The following is a 27,973-nucleotide window of genomic DNA, read 5'->3' as shown; positions in this document are numbered from 1 at the left end:
ATAATATAATGCATAGAAAAGCTCCGCATGAACAAAGCTTTTCTAAATATATTTTCAAGCATGCACTTATGACACAAATAAGCATGTAGTATAAATTGCACACTTCAGGTTATTTTTGGATTAATTATGGGCCAGATGTAGCAACAAACCAAATTGCGAGTTGCAATTTGCGAGTCCATCCGACTCGCAAATTGCAACTCGCAATTTGGTATGCAGTACGGTGTCTCAGACACCGACTGCGACTCGCTATGGGGTCGCAATGACCCACCTTATGAATATTCATGAGGTGGGTCGCAAATTGCGGCCCCATAGCGAGTATAGGCACTCGCAAACATGGAGGCCTGCTGTCGTCAGCAGACCTCCATGTTCGTGACTGCTTTTAAATAAAGCAGTTTTTTTTTTTTTAAGTGTAGCCCGTTTTCCTTACAGGAAAACGAGCTGCACTTAAAAAAAAAACCGAAACCTTTAGTTTCGGTATTTATTCAGGGCAGGGAGTGGTCCCTTGGACCACTCCCTGCCCTGAAAAAATATTTTTGGGTACAGTCACAAACTGGAAGGGGTCCCATGGGGACCCCTTCCAATTTGCGAGTGGGTTACCATCCACTTGAAGTGGATGGTAACTGCGATGCCATTTGCGACCACGTACGCGGTCGCAAATGGTATTGCATCCCACTGCGAGTCGCAAATAGGAAGGAAACACCCCTTCCTATTTGCGAGTTGGAAATGCATTTTGCGAGTCGGTTCCGACTCGCAAAATGCATTTCTGCATAGGAAACTGCGTTTTGCGACTCGCAAACGGCAAATTTTGCCGTTTGCGAGTCGCAAACAGTTTCCTACATCTGGCCCTTAGTTCTCTTAAAGAAAAAAAAAAACACCTGTTGACTAGTGTAAAAGGCCATTCATTAGGACAGGCTTGCTCATCATGATAATACATCAACATAACTGGAACTTTAAATGAACAACTTTTCATCCTTAACCTTGTATCTCGGCCCTCTTCCATTCTCACTTCAATCCACCACTTATCCTTCGCGCACCCAGCTTTCACTTCCATTCCCACACATCCCCATTTTCCTTTTATCCCCTGCCTGACTTTGGCCTCCCCCAGTCTGTCATCCTTCACAGGCTTCTTTTTCCCCTCTGGAAGGGTGGACAGGCCCACATCTAACTCTCCACCCTTCCCCATCTACTGCCACCCAGCACAAACCCTTTTGCCATTTTGCTGCCCCACCAGCGAACCCCACTGCAACACTTTATGCCCTTCCATCAGCCTCACTCCTACAAAGTTTCTCTCCCCATAATTTGGTCAGCAAGGAATGCAACTCCAGCATGTAATGTGCATTCCCCATCTACGAGAGATGCACACCTTCATCCCAGAAAAGCACCTGCTCTTCTTCTTTTATTGCATCGTGCGTCAGCACTTTAATGTCATGTGCCCAGCAGAAAACCTACATAGCCCTATTTAGCTTCCTCCAGGCCCTTCCAATAGCACCGTACTTCAGTGCCCCTCCCCAGTTCCTCCTGGGCACAAATTATGTCCACACCAAACAAGTCCCATGCATGTTGCACTAGGGCGAGCCCAGAGAGACAGACCAGATCATTCTCCCCAAGGTGTAATACCAATACATCAGGACATCCCCACGTCGGCAAATTCAATGTGACAAAAGAAAGCAATTGCCCACCTCATGCTGCTTTTTCTCCACCACAACACCTTGTGCCTGCTACTCGGGAGTCCCAGAGATCTATGCATAGCCGCCCAATGAATGAAAGAGTGTCCGACCAGCCACGTGATCGCCTTATTGTTTTCCAGGCCAGACGCAACCTAGAAGGAGAAACAAATGTCAATGTGTAAACAACAACACCCCCTACTGCAAAACCCACATCTGAAAAACACGCCCTTCCCCAGACTTGCCCTTGCCTTTCCCCCTAAAACCAAAATCAGGCCCTTACATATCTATCACAACATTTTGATCACCTCCTTCCAATGCGCCTGATTCGATCCTGGTCCCACCTCAACCTGGCCGCTGCAGTTGCTGCGCCAATTCTGAAGGAGTGAGTACCAAAGTTACCCGCCTGCCTACCCAGGTGCCTCAGACCCATTCTCAAAACGGACAACAACTGGAAAGCTGTAACCTTCAAACCATTCTCATGACAAAATACACTCTCCCGTCGTCTCACCCTGCGTTCTTTGAAAGTGTCATGTTAGAAATGGGGTTTTTGGTTGGCAGTCAGGTTACCCTCTGTCCAAGCAAAAGTCCTCACTCTAGTCAGGGTAAGTCACACACTATCCAAGATTATCCTGTGCCCACCCTCTGGTAGCTTGGCACGAGCAGTCAGGCTTAACTTAGAAGGCAATGTGTAAAGTATTTGTGCAATAAATCATACAATACCACCATATAGCACCACAAAAATACACCACACAGTGTTTAGAAAAATATATAATATTTATCAGGATAATTGTAGGTCAAAAAGAATAAAGTTGCAATGGAAAATTGTAGAAATATCACAGGGAAGTGATATACAGTGTCTTAAGTCTTTAAAAAGCAATAAAGTGTCTTTCAAGCACAGAGTACCTGGTTTCTGGTGGGAAATCTCCTCAGAGGGCCACAGGAGAAGAGATGCGCGGAAAAAGGGGTGTGTGCGTCGATTTCTCCTCAGCACACACAGACTTGCGTCGTTCTTTTCCACGCGGGGAAGTCGGGCGTCGTTTTCCGGCGCGCAGACAGTCTCTTTTTGTGGGTCGCGGGGATTACCAGATGTCCCGGGTCTGTGCGTGGATTCTCCTGCTTGTTTTCCGGCTGCGCGTCATTCTGCGGGGCTGCGCGTCGAAGTTTCGATCTCACGGTAGGCGTCGCGTCGATTTCTCCTTGGAAGTCGGGCGGCGTTGTCCTTGCGAGGCCGTGCGTCGAAATTTTGGTCTCACGGCAGGCGTCGCGTCGATTTCTCCTTGGAAGTCGGGCGGCGTTGTCCTTGCCAGGCCGTGCGTCAAAGTTTCGCGCTCACGGTAGGCGTCGCGTCGATTTCTCCTGGAAAGTCGGGCGGCTTTGTCCTTGCGAGGTTGTGCGTCGAAGTCTCGATCGTCCCGAGGGCGTCGCGTCGATCAGCGTCGGTGTGCGGCGTTTTTCTCGCCGCGAAACAAGCTGTGCGTCGAAATTTTCGGCGCACAGAGCGTCCAAGTGAAAGGAAGAAGTCTTTTTGGTCCTGAGACTTCAAGGAACAGGAGGCAAGCTCTATCCAAGCCCTTGGAGAGCACTTTCACAGCCAGACAAGAGTTCAGCAAGACAGCAGGGCAACAGCAAGGCAGCAGTCCTTTGTAGAAAGCAGACAGGTGAGTCCTTTGAGCAGCCAGGCAGTTCTTCTTGGCAGGATGTAGTTTCTGGTTCAGGTTTCTTCTCCAGCAAGTGTCTAATGAGGTAGGGCAGAGGCCCTGTTTTATTCCCAAATGTGCCTTTGAAGTGGGGGAGACTTCAAAGAGTGGCTAAGAAGTGCACCAGGTCCCCTTTCAGTTTACTCCTGTCTGCCAGGGTCCCAGTAGGGGTTGTGGCAGTCCTTTGTGTGAGAGCAGGCCCTCCACCCTCCCAGCCCAGGAAGACCCATTCAAAATGCAGATGTATGCAAGTGAGGCTGAGTACCCTGTGTTTGGGGTGTGTCTGAGTGAATGCACAAGGAGCTGTCAACCAAGCCCAGCCAGACGTGGATTGTAAGGCACAGAAGGATTTAAGTGCAAAGAAATGCTCACTTTCTAAAAGTGGCATTTCTAGAATAGTAATATCAAATCCGACTTCACCAGTCAGTAGGACTTTGTATTACCATTCTGGCCATACTAAATATGACCTCCCTGCTCCTTTCAGATCAGCAGCTGCCACTTCAACAGTGTATGAGGGCAGCCCTAATGTTAGCCTATGAAGGGAGCAGGCCTCTCAGTAGTGTGAAAACGAATTTAGGAGTTTTACACTACCAGGACATATAACTACACAGGTACATGTCCTGCCTTTTACCTACACAGCACCCTGCCCTAGGGGCTACCTAGGGCACACCTTAAGGGTGACTTATATGTAGAAAAAGGGGAGTTCTAGGCTTGGCAAGTACTTTTAAATGCCAAGTCGAGGTGGCAGTGAAACTGCACACACAGGCCTTGCAATGGCAGGCCTGAGACAAGGAAAACGGGGCTACTTAAGTGGGTGGCACAACCAGTGCTGCAGGCCCACTAGTAGCATTTAATTTACCAGCCCTATGCACATAAAGTGCACCTTACTAGGGACTTATAAGTAAATTAGTAGTCCAATCAGGTATGATTCCAGGTTACCAGGTTTTAAGGGAGAGAGCATATGCACTTTAGCACTGGTTAGCAGTGGTAAAGTGCGCAGAGTCTATAAACCAGCAAAAACAGTGTCCAAAAAATGGAGGGAGGCAGGCAAAAAGTTAGGGGTGACTACCCTAAGGCTGTCAGGTCTAACATGTGTCCCCCCCAGCTGAAAGTGGGGAGAGCTACCCGACCTCCTGGGAGCTCTCATCGCTAAGGCGGAAGTACCTGGAGAGACCATCAGCATTGGCGTGGTCAACCCCTGGGCGATGTTCCACCGTAAAGTCCATCCCCTGTAGGGAAATGGACCACCTCAAGAGTTTTGGATTCTCACCCCTCATCTGCATGAGCCATCTGAGGGGCCTGTGGTCTGTCTGAACTCGGAAGTGAGTCCCAAACAGGTAGGGTCTTAGCTTCTTCAGTGCCCAGACCACAGCAAAAGCTTCTCGTTCAATAGCACTCCACCTCTGTTCCCGTGGTAATAGCCTTCTGCTAATAAAGACTACCGGTTGATCTCTGCCCTCCTCATTCAGCTGTGCTAGGACTGCCCCTATGCCATGCTCTGAAGCGTCTGTCTGCACGATAAATTCCTGGGAGTAGTCAGGGGCCATGAGTACGGGGGCCGTGCACATGGCTTCCTTCAGGGCGTCAAAGGCTTTCTGACAAGCCTCTGTCCAATTCACCAACCTAGGTTGCTTCTTGGAAGTGAGTTCTGTCAAGGGTGTTACAATGGTACCATAGCCCTTGACAAATCGGCGGTAGTATCCTGTGAGGCCTAGAAAGGCTCTCACCTCCGTCTGTGTTCGGGGTGGTTGCCAGGCCTTGATAGTTTCAATCTTGGCCTGGAGTGGCTGCACCTTGCCACCACCCACTAGGTGTCCTAAGTACACCACGGAACCCTGCCCAATCTGGCACTTACTGGCCTTGATGGTCAGGCCTGCCTGTTGCAGGGCCTGAAGCACCTCCTTGAGGTGAAGCAGGTGTTCCTCCCAGCTGGAACTGTAGACAGCTATGTCATCCAGGTAGGCTGCACAGAAGGCATCCTTGCCAGCTAGGACCCCGTTAACCAACCGTTGGAAGGTAGCGGGGGCATTTTTCAACCCAAACGGCATCACCCGGAACTGGTAATGGCCATCCGGGGTTGAAAATGCGGATCTTTCCTTGGCCCCCTCAGTTAGGCCGATCTGCCAGTACCCTGAAGTAAGATCAAACGTACTCAGGAACTTGGCAGCGCCTAGCCTGTCCACGAGCTCATCAGCTCGGGGGATGGGGTGAGCATCAGTCCGGGTGACAGAGTTGAGACCCCGGTAATCCACACAGAACCGGAGTTCTGGCTTCGCACCTGGGGCAGTAGCTTTAGGGACCAATACCACTGGGCTGGCCCAGGGACTACTGGATTTCTCAATGACCCCTAGAGTCAACATCTTGGAGACCTCTTCCTTGATGCTGGCCTTCACCTTATCCGACAACCTGTAAATTTTGTTTTTCACAGGGAGACTGTCACCGGTGTCAATATCATGAACACAGAGGTGGGTCAGCCCAGGAGTAAGGGAGAACAGGGGGGAGAACTGCTCCAACAGCTCATAACAGTCTCCTTTCTGATTTAGAGTCAGGGAGTCAGACAGAATGACCCCGCTTACTGACCCATCACCTTCTTGGGCAGAGAGGAGGTCGGGGAGAGGTTCACTCTCCTCTTCCGTTCCTTCATCTGTGACCAGAAGCATGTTGATCTCCGACCTCTCGAAATGAGCTTTTAGTCGGTTCACATGGAGCACCCTTAGGGGATTCCTAGGGGTTTTGAGGTCCACTAGGTAAGTGGCCTCCCCTTTCCGCTCCTTTATTTCAAATGGGCCAGACCAGCGGTCCTGGAGAGCTCTGGGCTCTACTGGCTCCATTACCCACACTTTGTCTCCAGGTTGAAACTCTACCAGGGTGGCCTTCTGGTCATACCATTGTTTCATCACCTCTTGACTGGCCTCAAGGTTATCTTGGGCTTCTTTCCAGAAGCGGGTCATCTGGTTGCGGAGGGCCAACATATAGCTGACCACATCCTGAGGGGGTGTCTTTGGAGCTTTCTCCAATCCCTCCTGGACAATGCTTAAGGGTCCCCTGACAGGGTACCCATAGAGAAGTTCAAAGGGACTGAACCCTACCCCTCTCTGGGGGACCTCTCTGTAAGCAAAGAGAAGGCATGGTAAGAGGACGTCCCACTTACGCCTCATGGCCTCAGGGAGGCCACCAATCATGCCTTTCAGGGTCTTGTTGAATCTCTCCACAAGACCATTCGACTGGGGGTGAGAGGGTGTGGTGAACTTGTAAGTTACACCACACGCATCCCACAGAGACTTCATGTATGCAGACATGAAGTTAGTGCCTCTGTCAGACACTATTTCCTTGGGGAATCCCACACGGGTAAATATCCCCATCAGGGTTCTGGCCACCACCGGTGCAGTTACTGTCCTCAGAGGGATTGCCTCTGGGTAACGGGTGGCATGGTCCACCAAAACCAGGATGAACCTGTTGCCTAAGGCAGTTTTGGGGTCCAAGGGACCAACAATGTCGATGCCCACCCTTTCAAAGGGGGTGCCAACGACCGGAAGTGGAATCAGGGGGGTTTTAACCCTTTTTCCTGCTTTACCACTGGCCTGGCAGGTAGGACAGGATCTGCAGAACTTGTCTGAGTGTGTCCTCATTTTGGGCCAATAAAAGTGGGTGACAAGCCTGTTAAAGGTCTTGCCCTGCCCCAAATGTCCTGCCAGGGGAATGTCGTGAGCCAGACCCAGTAGGAAGGTTCGGTAACATTGGGGGACCACCAGCACACGTGCTGCCCCAAAGCCCGGAACCTTAGGCTCACTGTAGAGGAGATCATTCTCCCAATATAGGTGGTGATCGCCAGAGGCGTCGCCGGCTGCCTGGTTTGAGGCTTGTTTCCTCAAACCTTCTAGAGTGGGACATTCTTTCTGAGCCTTGCAGAATTCCTCCCTGGTGGGTCCACCCTCAACTTGCCAGCCAGCAAGCTCAGGTAAGTCACCTAGGGCGGCAATGTCTTCCCCAGTTGGCTCGGAAGCCTCCTCCTCAGGAGCCCCGTCAGCCACTGTGGGAACAGCTGGGGCCGGTTTCCCGCACCCCTGGTCCCTCCTCCTGGCAGCTCTCTGGGCCATCGTTCCAGGCTCCAGATGTCCTTGACTTCCCTCTCAGTCAGCCATGGACCGTGTGGTCATGCAGACCCACTCAGGTAACCCTAACATCTCCAGGTGAGACCTGAGCTCCACTTCTTTCCAAGCAGTGTGCTCAAGGTCATTGCCTAACAGACAATCTACAGGCATGGCAGGACTCACAGCTACTTTCAGAGTACCAGAGACCCCCCCCCACTCAAAGGGAACCAGAGCCACCGGTAGGTGACTCTCGCGATTGTCAGCAACTCTGACCTGGTGGAATGTATTAGGTACTATCTGCTCTGCTGACACCAGCTGACTCTTGATAGTAGTCATACTGGCTCCTGTGTCACGCAGAGCCTCCAACCTCTGCCCATCAATGGTGACCCACTGCCGGTACTTGGAAGTATTTCTGGGCATGTGGGCCTTGGGCACCATTTCTCCTTCTCCCAGGGACTCTAGGGAAATCTCTACCTGCTCCCCAAAGCTAGTTGGGTCCATCTCCCCCCGAGTGCTACACTAGTCAACCCAGGTGCCTGTCCGGTAGTGGACGGTGCCCTCTTGGGGCACTGTGGATCGCCTTTGTAGTGACCATATTGGTAACACTCCATGCATTTGGGGCTAGATTTTCCTGACTTGTCAAATGTCCCTGGCTTTTTCCCAAATTTGGAAAAGGAAGGGTTGCCACCCCCTCCCTGGGAATTCTTTTGGGGGCCTTTAGAGAGTTCCTTATCTGTAAGTTTATCTCCCCCCTCTTTCTTCTGTTGGGAACCCTGACCACCTTTGTGGGAGTCCCCCCCAGGTACCTTTTTGGACACTCTGGTGCTAACCCAGAGGTCCGCCTCCTCAGCAAGCTTCCTGGGATCAGTCAGCTTACTATCCACTAGGTGCTGGCGCAAATCTGTATAAGTAACATTAAGCATATGCTCTCTCAGGATCAAGTCATATAAACTTTTATAATCTGCTACTTTGTTGCCCCGCACCCATCCATTCAGTGCCTTACGAGAGAAATCAAAGAAATCTACCCATGTTTGTGTGGTTTGTTTGGTGCTGTCCCTGAACCTCTGACGGTATCCCTCAGGGGTCAGCCCAAACTTGGCAAGTAAAGTGGCTTTCTGGAGTGGGTATGTGTTTTGATCCGGTGGATCCAATGTGAGAAGTGTGTCCCTCCCCAATGGCGGCACATAACCCCACATAGCTACCCCCCATTGCCCTTCAGGAACCTCATGAGCCCTTAGTGCAACTTCATAAGCAGCTAACCATTTATCTATGTCATCTCCCACCACAAAACTGGGCACCACATTTTTGGGTATACGAACCTTCTTTTCTCCAGCAGGTCCTGTCTGTATGCTGCCACCATTATTGCTGGATTCAGACTGTCTTACCTTGATCTCCAGCTCCTTGAGACTCAGTTCATGAGCCAACAATAGTTTCTTTTCAGCCAAAGCTCTTTCAGCTTCCACTTGTTTGGCTGCTCTTTCAGCTTCTGCTTGTTTGGCTGCCCTTTCAGCTTCTGCTTGAATCTGTTTGGCTGTCCTTTCAGCTTCAATCTGTTTGGCTGCTCTTTCAGCCTCAGCTTGTTTGGCTTCTCTTTCTGCCCTCCTCTCCTCCTGTTGCGCCTCAATTTTCAGTTTTGCCATTTGCAATTGGAACTCCCTTTCCTCTCTCCTTTCCTCTGCGGTTAGGCTTTGCATGGAGACACTGCTCCCTGGTCTGGAAGGGTGCACAATTGCAGTGGTAACACCATCCATAGATAGTGAAAATCCTTCTGAGGGGCCATTTTCTGGGTCCCCTTCCTCATCATCCTCTAAATGGGCTTCTGCCCAGGCCCTCAGCGCCACTTGAAAGTCCTCCTTTCTGGAGGCCCCTTGGGTGGGTACCCTTAATGCCCTGCAGAATCCTCTTAGTTGTTTGACCGTGTATGTATCCAACTGGACTAGGTCAAAGTCCCCTGTCTGAGACCCAGTCAGAGACATGTTGAGTGAGGATTTAGTTTTTGAAAATTGTCAGGAAAAAACGGATTTTCAAAAAAAGATAAAAACCAAGTTGACCTTCAACTGTGGGTAGGTAGTGAAATACTTAGCTACTGTATGTCACTGCACAAATACAAGTCCTATCCTCACCGCTGATCACCAATGTTAGAAATGGGGTTTTTGGTTGGCAATCAGGTTACCCTCTGTCCAAGCAAAAGTCCTCACTCTAGTCAGGGTAAGTCACACACTATCCAAGATTATCCTGTGCCCACCCTCTGGTAGCTTGGCACGAGCAGTCAGGCTTAACTTAGAAGGCAATGTGTAAAGTATTTGTGCAATAAATCATACAATACCACCATATAGCACCACAAAAATACACCACACAGTGTTTAGAAAAATATATAATATTTATCAGGATAATTGTAGGTCAAAAAGAATAAAGTTGCAATGGAAAATTGTAGAAATATCACAGGGAAGTGATATACAGTGTCTTAAGTCTTTAAAAAGCAATAAAGTGTCTTTCAAGCACAGAGTACCTGGTTTCTGGTGGGAAATCTCCTCAGAGGGCCACAGGAGAAGAGATGCGCGGAAAAAGGGGTGTGTGCGTCGATTTCTCCTCAGCACACACAGACTTGCGTCGTTCTTTTCCACGCGGGGAAGTCGGGCGTCGTTTTCCGGTGCGCAGACAGTCTCTTTTTGTGGGTCGCGGGGATTACCAGATGTCCCGGGTCTGTGCGTGGATTCTCCTGCTTGTTTTCCGGCTGCGCGTCGTTCTGCGGGGCTGCGCGTCGAAGTTTCGATCTCACGGTAGGCGTCGCGTCGATTTCTCCTTGGAAGTCGGGCGGCGTTGTCCTTGCGAGGCCGTGTGTCGAAATTTTGGTCTCACGGCAGGCGTCGCGTCGATATCTCCTTGGAAGTCGGGCGGCGTTGTCCTTGCGAGGCCGTGCGTCAAAGTTTCGCGCTCACGGTAGGCGTCGCGTCGATTTCTCCTGGAAAGTCGGGCGGCTTTGTCCTTGCGAGGTTGTGCGTCGAAGTCTCGATCGTCCCGAGGGCGTCGCGTCGATCAGCGTCGGTGTGCGGCGTTTTTCTCGCCGCGAAACAAGCTGTGCGTCGAAATTTTCGGCGCACGGAGCGTCCAAGTGAAAGGAAGAAGTCTTTTTGGTCCTGAGACTTCAAGGAACAGGAGGCAAGCTCTATCCAAGCCCTTGGAGAGCACTTTCACAGCCAGACAAGAGTTCAGCAAGACAGCAGGGCAACAGCAAGGCAGCAGTCCTTTGTAGAAAGCAGACAGGTGAGTCCTTTGAGCAGCCAGGCAGTTCTTCTTGGCAGGATGTAGTTTCTGGTTCAGGTTTCTTCTCCAGCAAGTGTCTAATGAGGTAGGGCAGAGGCCCTGTTTTATTCCCAAATGTGCCTTTGAAGTGGGGGAGACTTCAAAGAGTGGCTAAGAAGTGCACCAGGTCCCCTTTCAGTTTACTCCTGTCTGCCAGGGTCCCAGTAGGGGGTGTGGCAGTCCTTTGTGTGAGAGCAGGCCCTCCACCCTCCCAGCCCAGGAAGACCCATTCAAAATGCAGATGTATGCAAGTGAGGCTGAGTACCCTGGGTTTGGGGTGTGTCTGAGTGAATGCACAAGGAGCTGTCAACCAAGCCCAGCCAGACGTGGATTGTAAGGCACAGAAGGATTTAAGTGCAAAGAAATGCTCACTTTCTAAAAGTGGCATTTCTAGAATAGTAATATCAAATCCGACTTCACCAGTCAGTAGGACTTTGTATTACCATTCTGGCCATACTAAATATGACCTCCCTGCTCCTTTCAGATCAGCAGCTGCCACTTCAACAGTGTATGAGGGCAGCCCTAATGTTAGCCTATGAAGGGAGCAGGCCTCTCAGTAGTGTGAAAACGAATTTAGGAGTTTTACACTACCAGGACATATAACTACACAGGTACATGTCCTGCCTTTTACCTACACAGCACCCTGCCCTAGGGGCTACCTAGGGCACACCTTAAGGGTGACTTATATGTAGAAAAAGGGGAGTTCTAGGCTTGGCAAGTACTTTTAAATGCCAAGTCGAGGTGGCAGTGAAACTGCACACACAGGCCTTGCAATGGCAGGCCTGAGACAAGGAAAACGGGGCTACTTAAGTGGGTGGCACAACCAGTGCTGCAGGCCCACTAGTAGCATTTAATTTACCAGCCCTATGCACATAAAGTGCACCTTACTAGGGACTTATAAGTAAATTAGTAGTCCAATCAGGTATGATTCCAGGTTACCAGGTTTTAAGGGAGAGAGCATATGCACTTTAGCACTGGTTAGCAGTGGTAAAGTGCGCAGAGTCTATAAACCAGCAAAAACAGTGTCCAAAAAATGGAGGGAGGCAGGCAAAAAGTTAGGGGTGACTACCCTAAGGCTGTCAGGTCTAACAGTGTCCCATTCCTGCACCGGGCAGGCTCCCACCACTCCCCCTTCCTCCAACCATATCCACGTACCCTTACCCAGTTGATCCGTCTTTGATCGCCTCAACCAGATTCCTAATCTCTCAACTTGACGTTGCACATCACTCACCCTTAAACCACAAGCTTTCCCCACTCCCAACAATTCAGACACACGGAATGCCCCAAAAAACATCCATCTCATACACAACCGAAACAAGGCCACCTTGTGTGCATTCACACAACAAACGGGCAAAACGTGCGAGAGATCGAAAAGCAACTAAAATATAATGCTTCATGCACAAAGACTGACCCTGTGCGTATTCTTCCCCAACCTTTCAGCATTTTTTTCAGAATGTCATTCCTCACCGGGTCCCAGCCAAAAAATAACTTCCCATAAAAATACACCCCTGCCAACTTGCCCCAAATCGTTGCTAGTGATAAACCCTTCTGAATCAGAAATACAACAAAACGCATCACCCGAGCCTCAAGCATTACTTGCTCCTGCCTCCAAAGCTGCTCTACAAACCTCAAAGTCCTGAAATTCCAACCATGCTAGGCGGTAACTCCTGAGGGTTGATTCTGCTAGCGCCTCTCCACCAGTCTCATGACCATCACGCCCCCCACTCCCAAATGTCTGCTGGGACCGTTGTCTTGTGCTCCTCTACCCGAGGTGCCAATTGGTAGAAAAGCTGCCACTGCAAACAAGACAGGGAATCTGCAATGGAATTGTTGACTCCTGGAATATGCGCAGCCTTAAATATGATATTCAACGTTAAGCAATGCAACATAAACCTCCTCAGCAACCAAAGTACTCTAACATCCCCGGACCTCTGTCTGTTCACCAAGTCAACCACCGTCAGGTTGTCCACATGGAGCATCACTGTCCTGTTAGCTAATTCGTCTCCCCACACCAACAAAGCCACCAGCCGAGGAAAGAATTCCAAAAAGGCAATGTTCCTACTCTTACTCAACCATTGGGCAGGCCATGTCTCTGCACACCATCATCCATCCCAAAACAGACCAAAACCCAATGCACCTGCTACGTCTGAAAAAATCTTCACCTGCCAGACAGTGTCTTCCTCCCGGAAAGACATGGAGACCCTGTTAAACTGTGTCAAAAACAGGTCCCATACCTTAATGTCTTCTCGAAGCCCCATGGTCAACCGAATCCTGTGATGGGGGGATGCACCTGACATTGCCAACCCCATGCGCCTGCAGAAAGTCCGACTACCCAGGACCACTCTACATGCAAAGTTAAGAAAACCCAAGAGTTGTTGAGCCACATGCAGTTCAATCTTCCGTTTCAACCTGATCTCCTGCAAAAATAGCAGAATCTCTTCAACATTCATGACAAGTAGACCAGCTATGAACTCCCTTGTGTCTAGTTCAATGCACAAAAAAGTCAAGACACAACTAGGGATCTCTGTTTTCTCGGAGCTAAGGGTACCCCAAAATCCTGAGCCAATTGCTCAAAACACCGCAGTGCCCTGCCGCATGAGTCTGACTGTGGCGTTCCTACATAAAGAAAATCACCGTCCGATGTCCACTCACTTGAACAAAAACCCACTGCAAGAAGGTGCTGAAAGCCTCAAACAAGGCACAGGAAATTGTACAACCCATAGGCAGCACTCTGTCCACGTAAATGCCCCCGCCAACTGCTGTCCTAGCAAAAATAAGTCCTCTGGGTGAATAGGGAGCAGCCAAAAAGCTGCCTTGATATCGCACTTAGCCAGCTCAGCACCTTTGCCACACCCCCTGTGAGCTGAATGGCATCATCCACCATGGCGTATACCACCCTTGTATCTTCTGGCACGTTGAAGTCATTCATTGATGCTCCTTCAGGCCATGACAAATGGTGTATCACCCGAAAATCCCCTCTGCTCTTTTTTGGAACCACTCCCAAAGGTGAAATCATCAAATCCTCTATGGGCCAATCGTAAAAGGGGCCCACAATTCTGCCCGCTACCACTTCCTTTCCCAATTTCTCCGCCACCACTTCTGGCATGGAGTTAGCTGACTGCAAATTATCCGCCCATCTCTTTACCCGTGGCCCCTAATATCCCACTCGGAGACTGTCTCTGAAACCCCATTCCAATTTGAGCGCCAAGTCCGTATCCAGGTACATGCTCAACCAGGGCAGTAACCTCCCAACCTAATTGGAGTAGGTGCCCTTTGGCCCAGGAGTGCCTTGCCCCCCTCTGCCCCTGGTAGACCTCCACTGCTCCGCCGGACTGGCGAGTGAAAAACATTGCATGACTGGGTCTCTTCCCCCACATTTGGAACCCTCATGTTTAAACTTACAGGAGTGCCTGGAGCAAAACCCCTTGTTGAAGATCCAACATGCTCCTGAGCTAGGCACCGGGGCCCTCTGTAACATACCTACCCCTCACAGAACGGGACGCTGCTGAAAAGGCTTGTAAATTACCGGAAGACCACTGCTGAGTGCGAAGATGCCATCCACTGCATCCATAATTCTGAATCCACATCACCCCACGGCTTTTTGAGGTTAATGCTAACTCTGGCCCTGAACTCTTCCTCATAGTTCAGAAACGCATAACCCCCGAAGTGCATTTAGGCCCTGTCAAAGTATCTCTCACAGTAAATACTGGTGTAAATCAAAAAAGCAGAAGTCCAGTTGTCCATAGTTATGGGGACCCAAGGCCTACGCACCAGTTTCCATTCCTCCTCCTTAGAACCTTCCTTTGCCTGAATATCCCTGTGAAGAATATTGAAAACGTCAATGTACTCGTGTCTCCATATCCTCAATTTAGTCTTATCTGCTACATGTGACCCCAAAGGCATAGAGTCCCATGTATGGGAGTCTCTTCTTGTGTCCCACCCCCTCCTTGGCATCATCCTCCTTTACCCCACTTACCACTGTGTCTCCACCCCACCTTGCACCGGCAGCACCTTGTCTCCCCATTGATCCTTGTGTGTCGAATCATCCCCCACATCAATAGATTTGTATTGATCTGTGCTGGCTTTGACCCTCCAAACACCCCATAGTCTCCCTTACCTTGGACCCCGTGACCAGTCGGACCAGCATCCAGCAATGACTTGCGCCTGCCTCTGTCCTTGTGGGAGCCCTCATGCCCATGCTTGGTAGACGTTGAAGCCTGCAAAACAGTAACAGAAGGGGGTGTTGCGCCGCTCCTATGCTCCTGCTGCTTCCCTTGTACCCTGCTCACCTCTTTTTCATGAATCTCCCCTTCTTCCGAGTCGTCCAGGTCCTCCTCATAATCCAATTCAATTACCTCCTCTTCATCCACACACATTCCTTCATCAGCACCCGCTGCATCTACCATATCATATTTGTCATCCAAACCGAATACCCCCCGGCGTCAGCCAGGCATGTGCTTTGTGCATTCCCACAGTGTAGAGAAGGCCGCTGAAGACCCCTCTATCTCTTCCAACCAACGTCCTTGGGCTGTGTTGCGCCCCATTGGCATTGACTCCCTGTGCCACGCCTGGCAATGTGCGCCAAGTGCTGCCGTCACGCTGCCTGTCCCACCAAACGCACTGGTCTCCTGAGCTATCCCCTGCTCCTCATGTGGAACCCACACCCAACTGCCCTTCTCTGAACCATGCCCTTCTTTTTGCCCCCCACTAGCCCCCACTGCACTGACTTCCTCTTAGCCTTCCTGGACCTCCACTCTGTCTCCCCCCTCTCCTTGCATAGCTTGGTCCACCTGACCTCTGTCTCCGCCACCAGTTTCCTCTGTTCCTGAATCCTGCCCTCAAGTTCTACTGCCGACCAGTCTGTGGAAGGATGTTGCTGTGCCTCAAACTCCTCCTGTACTCGGTTGCCCGCTTCCAGGTGCCCCTCAGCACCACTACAAACTGCCTCCCCCTGTTGCTAGCCACTGTACCCCCTGAAACTCCAGCAGTAGCAGTTCAGACTTTTTTCCCCTTTCCCTTGATGCCCCCAGCCCCTGTCCCTTACCTTCACTATGCCTTCTTGCTGGTGCCCCGGTCACAGTTAGATCCAGGGGCTGCTCCAGCCCCAACGGCCCACAAAGCTCCTGCTCTGCGTGCTGAGCAGGACCCACCTGTGTCAGGCCCAGTCCCAAAGGGCCAGTCGTGCCCCCAGATGGCCCCTCCCTCACAAGCTCCTCCCCCTCCAGTCCTGAGTCCTTCTGTAGCTCCCCCTGTCGCCCCCCTTCAATATTATTGGGAGGAGGGTGGATGCGCTGCATCCCGCCCCCTTTTTGCTTCCCTTTGAGACCCCCTGGATGGGGAGCGGCATGCCTACCGAGGCCTGGTTGAGGACGCCAGGCCTGAACAGGTCTCCATGGCCTGCTTCGCCTAAAACGCGAAGCACGGCCCTTATAGCTTCGATATCATGGCCTGCTGGCATGTTTCCCCTCACACATGCCTGGATTGGCCAACCTCAGCACAGCGTGACAAGCTGGCGCTGAAGAGGTCGATCCTACAGACCCACCCCCTTTTATACTCTCCCCTAAAAAACCTCCCCAGCCTATCCCTGGCCCACCCATCTACATCCAGCCCGAGAGCTCCCTTGGAGGGACTGGACTATTCTAAGTGGCTTATTCATTGTTTTGGCACAAAGCAAGGCAGAAAGATAAGTTGTACAAGGTGTTGTGCAAGGGATAGAAAGAAGCACAGAGCCATATTTAATATTAATAATGGATTGCTCCTTCTTACTACCTCTGCACTAGCTCACAAATAGGCTGCCTAGTGCCTCACAGAACCTTTTCAATGTGGTGCAGAGATGTGCGCACAGCATTTGTACTGGAAGCATCCTATGACTAGACCAATCCTTGAGCATTCCAATCATATACTTGTACAGCATAGTGTAGCATATGTGCAATGTGTGAAATGTTTGGAGAAATTAAAACATGTATCCTTGTAAGTGCCTTCTTTAAAGAGGAGTTTGTTTTCTTGTGGCAGTGCCAGTCTGTCTTTCTTGCTAGATTGAGTTTTACATCTAAAACTTTGAGTTCATGCGCTGATATGCTCATTACACCCAAGTAACACTCCTTTGACAGGAAGAGGTGAAAAGCAGTGCAAAGTGCTATTAGAGCTGAGAAAAGGGCACCTTTCCAGTTCAAAATAACTTATACACTGGAAAGTAAATATTCCTGAAAGAGTTTGCACTGCTTTGAGTGACTTTGCCTCTGTGCAAACCCTTGGTAAATCCAGCCCAAAGTGCCTAAATACTTTTCCTGCGAAAACAGTGAGCATAAATTGCACACCCGCTAATTGCTGATATTGAGGGCACAGTCATAAGCAACTCAATGTTAGATCTGTAGATTGGGACATTCCCAATAATAGGTACATGATTGCACTTCATTTTGGGTGAGCAAACCAGAATTATGTGCATTTTGCACTTGCAAGGGGTGTCAGTGGAGGCACATGATTTATAATCGTGCTTTGGTGTGAGAAAATAGCCTCTTTCTAGCATGGTTACCCCCATTTTTTGCCTGTTTGTCAGTGTGTTTGACTGTGTCACTGGGATCCTGCTAGCCAGGATCCCAGTGATTATGGTTTGTAACCTACTTGTCAGTATGTTTCACTGTTTTTGTCAGTATGCTTGACTGTCTCACTAGAGTCCTGCTAACCAGGACCCCAGTGCTTATGCTCTCTCTGTTTCCAAATTTGTCACTACAGCCTGTGTGAAATAGTGCATGCACTATTTCACAGCCATTTTCACTGCACCAAGTCATCTATATATCAGGCCTTACAACCCTGAAGGCTGGGTGCAAAGAACCTGTGTGTGAGCATACCCCTGCACTAGCAGAGGTGCCCCCACGTCTTCCAGGCCCATTTTCCCAGACTTTGTGAATGCTTGTCCAGCTTCACCATGGTAACCCCAACTATGGACATGTAAGGTGTCTAACAACTGGAAATTGTACCCCAATACTGATTCCAGGATTGGTTGCACAATCCCATGCACTCTGGAGGCTCCACAGTGGACCCCCAGTACTGCTATACCAGCCTTCTGAGGTTTTCACTGCAGCCCCAGCTGCTGCCACCTCACAGATAGGCTTCTGCTCTCTGGGGGCCTGAGCAGCTCAATCTCAGGAAGGTAGAACACTGCATTTTTTTCAGGAGAGGTGTGTTACACCCTCTCCCTTTGGAAATAGGTGTTACAGGCATGGGAGGGGTATCCTCCCAGAGACTATGGAAATGTTTTGAAGGGCAAGGATGGTGCTTTCCTTGCATAATCCAGTCTACACCAGTTCACGGACCCCCAGTCCCTGCTCTGGCGTGAAACTGGACAAAGGGAAGGGGAGTGACCATTCCCTGTCCATCACCACCCAAGGGGTGGTGCCCAGAGCTCCTGAGTGGCCCTGGGTTTTGCCCTCTTAGATTCCAAGGTGATGGGGAACTCTGGGAGCATCTGAGTGGCCAGTGCCAGCGGGTGACGTCAGAGACCCCTCCTGATAGGTGCTAACCTGGTTAGGTGATCAATCACCCTCTCAGGGCTATTTAGGGTCTCTCCTCTGGATGTTTCTTCAGTTCGGATTGCAAGACTCCAGCCGAAATCCTCTGCATCCTTTACTTCATATTCAACCAACGGATCAACCACTGACTGCTCCAGGAACTCTGCAAAGCTGCAACAAAGAATCAAAGATGACTTTTGCAACATTGTAACTTCAGCTCCTGCCAGCAACTGCAACATTTTCCAGGTCATGCGTCCTCCGAAGACTGCCTGTCTTCAGACTGCACCAGACAAAGCAAAGGAATCTCCAGTGGAGTGATAGAGTCACTTCCCTGCTTCAGCAGGCACCTCTCTGCAGAGAAGACTGTTGGCTTGAGTCCCCTCTCCAGATGACAGGCGTGGATCCAGCAACACAGGTGGTGGACTAAAGTGGCTCTGGCAGTCCCAACGTCTAGCTGTCTAACTTTGGCAGAGGTAAGAGCTTGCCTCCCCAAGCAAGACAGTACCCCAGTGCACCAGGTGACTTACAGTTGCCAAGGCTTGTGTGCGATCTTCCAAGAAGTTCTTCATACACAGCACAGCTTAGGTCCCCAGCACTCCACCCTGTGATGCACAGCTTTTTGAGTTTTTTATCTGGTGGTGTGGGAATCCTTTGTGTCGTGCTGCAGGGGCCTCCATTTGCACCTTCTTTGTCCCCGGACTGTGGGATTCCTATGCATGCTGCCTGGTTTTCTGAGGGCTCTCTGTGTTCCTGAGAGTCTCCTCTGACTCCCCCTCCTGGGTAGGGGCCACCAGGTCCATCCTGCCATTTTCCCAAACCGCGATCTTTGCATTTACCAAGGTTTGTTGGCAGAATCCAGTGATGCAAACCAGACTGCATACATCCATCTGGCGTGGGAAATCTTCTGCACCGACCAGGAGCCCACTTCTGTCTTCTTTGGTGCAATACTGACTTTGTCTTCTCATCAGTGGTTCTTCTTTTGCACCTTCATCCAGGTTAGCAGGGGCTTCTGTTCTTCCTGGACTATTCAGTACTTCTTGGTCTTGATCCCCTTCTTACACAGGTCTTCAGGTCCAGGAATCCATCATTGGTGTCTTGCAGTCTCTTCTGGTTCTTGCACTATCTTCTATCAAGACTTGTGGTTTAGGAAACTTGCTGTGTTTTACTCCTGCTTTCCTGGGCTCTGGGGTGGGGTATTTTACTTACCTTTGTTGATTTTTACACTCCCAGTACCCCTCTACACACTACACTTGCCTAGGTGAGAAACTGACTTTCACATTCCACTACTTTAGTATATGTTTGTGTTCTACCTAGGCCCATTGCAACCTATTGTGATTTTCACTATTTGCACAGTTTTTCTACTGTGTACTTGCCTGTGTTTGGTTACTGGTGTATATATTGTGCAATATACTTACCTCCTAAGGGAGTATAGTCTCCAAAGTATTTTTGGCCTTGTGTCACTAAAATAAAGTACCTTTGTTTTTATAACACTGAGTATTGTCTTTCATGTTTGTGAGCACTGTGTGACTACAGTGGTATTGCAAGAGCTTTGCATGTCTCCTAGTTCAGCCTTGGCTGCTCTGCCTACAGCTACCTCTAGAAAGCCTGGCGTATAGACACTGACTAAATTTCACTAATAAGGGATTACTGTACCTGGTATAAGGCGTAAGTACCTTTGGTACCCCCTACAAACATTGGTGGTGCAGCAGTGGTATAAGTACTTGCAATTGCCTTGTCACTGTGTCACCGGTGCTTTCCACAGGAAAGTATACTCTGTACTTGGAGCTATACAAAAAATATACCTTGTCTTTTCAATTGCTTTCTAAAAGTCTAAAGGTTAGATAAAGTAGTTTTTTTTTCCTTCCACTTTGCTCTAACTTTCTGTCACTATGTTTATCTCTGAGGCCACCCCAAGGTTTATAAAAACCACTTATGAGAACCTAATTTTTAAAGTTTTACAGGGGCTTTAGTCAAAGAGAAGCCTAGAGACAGGGAAGAGCCCTAACAAGGATCTTCTTTTAAGTCTCCTTCACCAGGATGACCAGGAGAAATCTGGTAACCAGGAAGAAGAGAGAGAGGGGGATTCTAACCCTTTACAATCAGGGGAAGAGCCTGAGGATTCAGGGAAGGGTCCTTCGCAAAATCTTCCCTCTAGCGAACCATGTGATGTAGCTGGCAGTGGGAGGGGTTCACGAGCAGGTAGAGTCCCCTTCACACATGGAGGCCAGGTTACTAGGGTTACAAGAGCTAGGGAAAGATCTGCCTCATTCCCATGTCACTTCAGTTTCTGAGGTGTCCCACACATCCAATCCTGAGGATAACTCCCTAGCCAGGGAAATCAGAAAGCTGAGATTAGAGGAGGCTAGACTGAGGCTACAACAGCAACAGTTGGCCCTAGATGTGTAAGCCTTAGCTGTGGAAAGGGAGAGACAGGGGTTGGGGTTAATTCTCTATGGTGGCAGCAGCAACAGTAGTTTCAGAAGTTATGGGGTATGGGAAGACACAGTTGACTCAAGAAACTTACACAGAATTGTTCCCCCTTACAAGGTGGGGGATGATATGCAAAAGTGGGTTGCACTTGAGAGGGCCTTTAAAGTTCAAAGGGTCCCTCATAGGCAGTGGGCTGCTATTCTTTGGTTGGCCTTCTCTGATAAAGCGAGGGACAGACTCCTCACTGTTAGGGAGGAGGACTCAGACAATTATGACATTCTGAAAAATGCACTCATTGATAGTTTTGGGCTCACCACAGAGCAATACAGAATCAAGTTCAGGGAAACTAAGAGAGAAACTTCACAAGATTGGGTTGACATTGTGGACTGTTTTTTCAAGGCTTTAGAAGGTTGGTTACATAGCAGCAAAGTGTCTAACTATGAGGGTCTATATGATCTGATTTTGAGAGAGCATGTATTGAATAGTTGTGTATCTGATTTGTTACACCAATATCTTGTGAACTCAGATCTGGCCTCTCCCCAAGAATTGGGAAAGAAGGCTGACAAATGGGTCAGAACAAGGGTAAGCAGAAAAGCTCATATAGGGGGTGACACAGAAAAGAAGAACGTTGGAGAAAAACCTCAGGACAAGCATGGGGACAAACATCGACATAAATGCTCCTCATCAGGTCCACAACACTCTTCTGGGGGTAGGGATAAAACATCTTCTTCATCTTCTACACACAATAAAAAGCCTTGGTGGTATGAGTGCAGAGGTAAAGGCCATAGGCCAGATGATAGGTCCTGTCCAGGTAAAGCCCCTGAGCCGACCACCACTAGTACATCCACTTCAACTTCTAGTGCCCCTAGAAGTAGCAGTAATGGTGGTGGGATTACTGGCAATAGTAAAACTAAAGGTGTGGTTGGGTTCACTTTTGGGTCCATTATAGAAACTGGGGTAGGTGTAGAAACCCCCACGACAGTTTCTGTCTCGCCTGGTGGCATTGGCCTTGCCACCATGGCTGCGTGTCCCCTTAACATGGACAAGTACATGCAATCAATTGAAATAAATGGTGTTGAGGCCCAGGTCTACAGGGACACAGGTGCAAGTATCACTTTGGTGACTAAAAACCTGGTGTCACCTGCACAACACCTCCTTGGACAGAAGTGCCAGGTTACTGATGTCAACAACTCCACTCAGTCTCTCCCCTTAGCTGTAGTGCAACATAGTTGGGGTGGAGTTACTGGCCCTAAGCAGGTGGTGGTGTCACCTAGGTTCCCTGTAGACTGTCTCCTAAGTAATGACCTAGACGCCTCAGGTTGGGATGAGGTTGAGTTTAGGACCCATGCATCCATGCCGGGTATCCCTGAGTAATTAGTTCCTCTCATTTCAAGTGAAATGAAAAAGCAAAGAAGAGAAGGAGCCCTGAAGCCTCAGGATCCTACTTGCCCTACAGGTAAAAAGGGTATCAAAGTATTCTTTCCCCACCCTACCACTAGGTTACCATTCCTGTGGTGGGAGATATCTCTCCTAGGGTGGAACCTGCACCAAGGGAGTCCACATCTACCACAGCTAAACTCCCAGAGGTAAAAGTCCCTCTCTGTGAAAACACTAAAACTGACAAGTAGCACACACAGAAGTTTGTGCTTGAAACTGGATTTGATGCCCAAATATAATCAGGGAATTAACAGAGGACAAAACGTTTCAAGGGCAAAAGCAAATGAAAACCAAAAAACTCTGAAAACTATGGGGGACATTTACAACCATTTTGCACTGGGTTAGTGTCACAAATGTGATGCTATCCAGCACAAAAGTTTTTTTTTTTCTAATTTACTTTCATCAAGGTCAAAGATTCAATAAATCTTCCTTAATTTTCAATTTGTGCATCTGACCAGGAATGTTGTAGAGCCTTGTTCAGTCTATTTCTTATTAGGCCTTATGAAATCACTTATTGCAGACATTTCAGACTACTATACAGTTAGCAATGGGGTCTCTAGTTGGCAGTAGTTTGCACCCTGTCAATGTAGGGGTCCTCACTTTAGTCAGGGTAAGAGAATCACACAGCTAGGATAACCCTTGTTCACCCACTTGGTAGCTTGGCTCAAGCAGTCAGGCTTATGTCAGAGGCAATGTGTAAAATATTTGTACACACACACCTCAACACAGTGAAAACACCACAAAAGTACTTGATACCAGTGTAGAAAAATAGCCAATGTTTATCTGAGTAAGACAAGACCACAACAACAAAACTCCAACATACACAAGTACAAATAAACATTTTCAAAGATGAAATCTTAGTACAGTGCTTAGAAACACAATAGCACCAACCGGGGCTATCACAGCATCTTGACCGAGTCCCTTCCAACAGTCCAACGCCACTCACAAGGAAATGTGGGCTTAGCATGGAGTCGCACAGACCCTGGGTACAGTACCTTGGAAAACGATGAAGAAACAAAGGCATTGTAATGAGTCGGGAGGTACGTCTCTGGAGGCAATGCGACGCCGGTTCCTTACTGCTACCAAGGATGTGAGGCATTGGTTCCTTACTGCTAGGCTGGCGAGGTGAGGCGTTGGTTCCTTATGGTTGCAGGGGAGGTGATGCGGCATAGGCTGTGAGGCGTCAGCTCCTTATGACCAGGCAAGGTTGATTAATCCAGCAGGTCAAGATATGAGGCATCGAATTTGCAGTGTTGCGATCACATCACGGGGCCATAGGTGCTGTGGCAGAGTCGGGTGTCACAGACGTCAGTGACACAGAACTTTGGGACTCATGCTGTGGCAGGACTTCGGAGGCACTGCTGTAGAACCAGGCCTGTTTTGCAGGTCGCATTTGTTGCACTCAGCAGGGACCATGGCTCCCATGTTGGCAGCGGCGCAGAGTTGGAGAGCATCACCAGTTCCAAAATTGTCCTGGAGTCGATGTGCTTAGTTACTTCTTGCTTGCACCAGAGCTCACTTCCAAGGGCCCAGTAATTGGATTTGGCACCACTTGGCAAGTCAGGACTCTCAGGAAGAGAGCCCAGAGTCTGGCAGATAAAGTCTTTCATGGTCCTGATACTTCTTAACAAGAGGCAAGCTCAGTTCAAGACCTTGGAGAACGTTGAAAAGCAGGATGTCGAAAGGACAAGTGCAGTTCTTTGAGTCCCAGGACAGGTGTAGCAAGCAGCAAGCCAGTACAACAAAGCACAGGCAGAGTGTCCTTCCCTCCTACAGTATTCAGCTCTTCTTCCTTGCAGAATGTCCTCAGTCCAGAAGTGTTCTAACTATGTGGTGTCAGAGGTCCAGTTCCCATTTCTGTCTTTGAAGTAGGCAAACTTCAAAGAGGAGATTATGTAGTGCACAAGGCCCTGCTTTTCCCTGCCCTGGCCCCGGACACGCCCCAGGGGGTTGGCGGCTGCTGTGTTTGAGGACAGGCACAGCCTTATTCAGGTGCAAGTGTCAGCTACTCCTACCACTCTAGCTCAGGGTATGCAGAGCACACCTCAGCTCCCATTGTGTGACTAGAGTGAATGCACAAACATCCCAACTGTCATCCTGTCCCAGGAGTTTATTCAGCAGTAGACATGCAGAGGCACAGAATGGTTAAGCAAGAACATTTCCAATTTTTAAAAATGTACGTTTAAATTATGAGTTCAGAGACCCCAAACTCCATATGTCTAGCTGGACCCAATGGGAAATTACACTTAAAAGATATTTCAAGGCAATCCCCATGTTATCCTACGGAGAGATAGGCCTTGCAATAGTGAAAGACGAATTTAGCAGTATTTCACTAACAGGACATGTAAAAACACACCAATAATTGTCCTATCTTTTAAATACACTGCACCCCTCCCATGGGGCTGCCTTGAAGGTAATAATAGGGAATGTTTGGGCCTGGCATGTATGTGCACTTGCCAGGTCAACATTCCAATTTAACACTGCACACACAGACAATGCAGTGACAGGCCTGAGACAGTTTGGCAGAACTACTCATGTGGGTGGCACAATTAGTGCTGCAGGCCTACTAGTAGCATTCATTTACAGGCTGTGGGCACCCACTGTGCATTGTACTAGGGACTTACTAGTAAATCAAATATGCCAATCATGGATAAACCAATCACCAATACATTTTAGACATAGAGCATTTGCACATTAAAACTGGTTAACAGTGTTAAAGTGCCCAGAGTCCTAATGCCAACAAAAGCAGGTCAGAAAAAATAGGAGGAGGAAGGCAAATGTTTCAGGATAACCCTGCAAAAAGGGCCAGGTCCAACATATACTTTTGCTTTTCCTGTAATAAACAATACTGGACAATTGTGTCAGAGTACAGCTACACGAGCCAAGAATCTGACGATGACCTACATGGAATGTGCTAAGAAATTAGACCATATGTCCACTTGTTACGGTGCTCAATAACTCAATCTTATTTTGAGTGTTTTTGAAATAGTTCACTTAACAAAGGGTCAAAGAAAAAATATCATACAAATGGGGACATATCTTTTCAGCAATATTAAGAATAGCAAAAACCTGAAATTTCAAACATATCCTCACATTAGACAAATGTGTCTTTTTATCTAGTTTGTTTCTTTCTCCGACCTTCAGTTTGTGTCAAATCCTCTCCTACTGCAATGTGATGTCTGTGCAACACCCACCCAGTGTCTGTTGAAAATCTATCAGTGCATCTATCCATTTATGAATTTCATTAAGTGTTGTCAATGTTTGAACTATGCTCTTTTGCAACACACAACCCTAGATTTAATTCCCACCTTTTCTTTTGAATATTTTTCTGTAGATATGCATCTTCGGCTGAGACAGAGGCAAGATATTTTATGAGTTACTCAATTTTCAGAGCACATAACTTTGCGTAAGTTCACTTGTTCCTTTACAGGTTTTGTGTAGAAGTATGTTAGTATGAGTAAATAAAAACAAGTACATTTTTAAAATAAGCTCTAGGTCAGGAAATTAAATTAGTCTAATGCTGCAAAAACAATGTTGTTGCAGGACATCATTCTGCATAGAAAAAAGATTAGACAGTAACTCTGTTTTATACAAATAATAGAAAAACCTTCATAATGTTCACAAAGGAAACGAGGAAATACCTACATATTTTGCAATAAATTGTATCCCCAGGGCTACATGTTAAAGAGGTTTTGAAGGAATCCTTAGATTTCTGGAATCAAATATACTTTGGAGCTTGTATCCCTAAAACCAAATGGACTGAATATGGATGAAGAAATGTTTGTACATCAGACAGTGTATTATTAAAGAGTTATTTGCCATGAGTGTCAGGAATCCTGGAGTTTGTGCTCTCCGGGGTCCATGTACAGTGTTTCTGGGATGCAGTCACATTTATAAGACTCCGCAATACAAGCCTGCTATGGGCCGGCTTTGGAGACTCTGAGAGATGGTTTGGTGATGACTGAGAAGGTGATGATGGGTGAGTCCCATGGTAAAAGAGATTCTGGGCAAGGTAGAATGAGCCAGATCATTACAGAAGAGAAGAAACATTCTGGAAAAGCTGAAACATTCTGGAAGGAGTTGGAAGTTATCAGATACTTCCAGGTCATTATGCGCTGGAAATATGTAAGCACCAGACACAGTGTGAATTTTTGCCTGGCAAAAGCAGTTTTTAGGCTGTCTATTCCAGTTGTATAGTTTGCACTGTTTGTGCTCCTTTTTTGTTTTGTTTGCCTTCAGTTCCCTCAGAGGGTAAGTGATGCTCAGGTTATTCCTTCCTTACACAGACACTGATCTTTGCTTTCTGGCATTCAGAAATTCCTGCGCCAATTTCAAACACTGAATATCATTCAGGAACTGGCATCTCTATTTTGGGAGCTGGACCTTCTTATGTGACTCCTGGAATGTATCCTGGTTGTCTGGGGCTAGCCACAGACCCTCCACTTCCAAACTCTAGTAAGCCATTCTATGCTACTATTAAGACATTGCATCCTGTAGTACACAAGTATATTCTTTGTTTTTTAGGATTACGGGGTTACAAGTCACATTTTATGACCAGTCTTATTATTATATGAAAATAAAAAATGAAACATGTTAACACCTTAGTTTAAAAATATGGAAAACAAAATGCTTTAAATTTTTATGGAAAACTGAACAAAATGTAAAAGCATATAAAAATTGATCTTTAATAAAATACCTTAAACATTATTTTTTTAAAGGAAACATTTTTAATACAAAAACTGTTGAAATAAACTTTACATTGACAAAGGCGTGTAAAAATGTGAAAGATGTTAATGAGGAGTTAGATGGGGCGTGGCCTAACACCGAGCAAATATGGTGGCTCCTTAACGCTGCTCTGTCAGTCGGAGTGACTATCCTGTATGCTACCTGGGCCTGGCCCACGACATCGGCTGCCTGGGGGGCTACACAGAGATGGCATAAACACGGCTTTTAGAGATTGCGACCGATGACCGCTAGGAGGGATGGTGAGAGGTGCCTGGAGGATGGCAACCCGTGTTGGGCCCACACCACTGGGCTGCCTCAGGCCTGGGCCTTTCGTGGTGATGCTTGCTGATGATAGCAGCCTGCCAGAATCTGCTGGTGGGGCAGCAGGCCTAGCCGTGCTGCGTTGTGGCCCTGGTGGGGTCGGGGTCCCTGCGGTAGAGCATCTGACCGGGGACGTCTGGGAGCGTGCTGAGACCTGTGCCCCATGTTGGCCCAGCCACGGCCAAGTGCACATCAATCCCTGGCTCACTGAATAGAGCTGTGGCGATGAGATAAGAACATCCATCCATTCGTTAAGAAGAGGTGATTGACAGTGCTTTATTGGACACCTTCCATAATACTCCATACACCTTCTAATGGGAATCATTGACTTTCACTTGTGCTGCTGCTCCCTACACATACACATTCATATGTCCTAAGCCTGCAGTTTTTACCACTGCCTGATTTTTTGACATGGTCAGACGGCGTGTAACACAGCATCAGCAGCTCGCCCATAAGGTGCTTGATGACTAGATACTGTCTGGTTCTATCTTTCCACCTTGCCACAGGTTGGATGTACACATTGCTGAGTCTTCGTTCACTGCTCACTACATATGTCCTTGCAACCCCTGGGTGGAGTACAGTTCATTGGTAGTAACTCACAAACAAGGGGGCATATTTAAGAAAAATGGCACTGCACACACTGCAGTACTCCTTTTCCTGCACCCCTTAGCACCCCACTAACACTACAATGTGTGTGTCGTATTTAAAATATGGTGCACCATCGTGGTAGTTAAGGGACTAGTATCAGATTTTTGAATGCTAGTCTGGCGCTTTGCAGGAATAGCGTAAAAAAT

The sequence above is a fragment of the Pleurodeles waltl genome, chromosome 9, assembly GCF_031143425.1.
Source record: "Pleurodeles waltl isolate 20211129_DDA chromosome 9, aPleWal1.hap1.20221129, whole genome shotgun sequence".
Lineage (NCBI taxonomy): Eukaryota > Metazoa > Chordata > Amphibia > Caudata > Salamandridae > Pleurodeles > Pleurodeles waltl.
The sequence above is the reverse complement of the archived record's forward strand: the minus strand, read 5'-3'. Positions refer to the sequence as shown.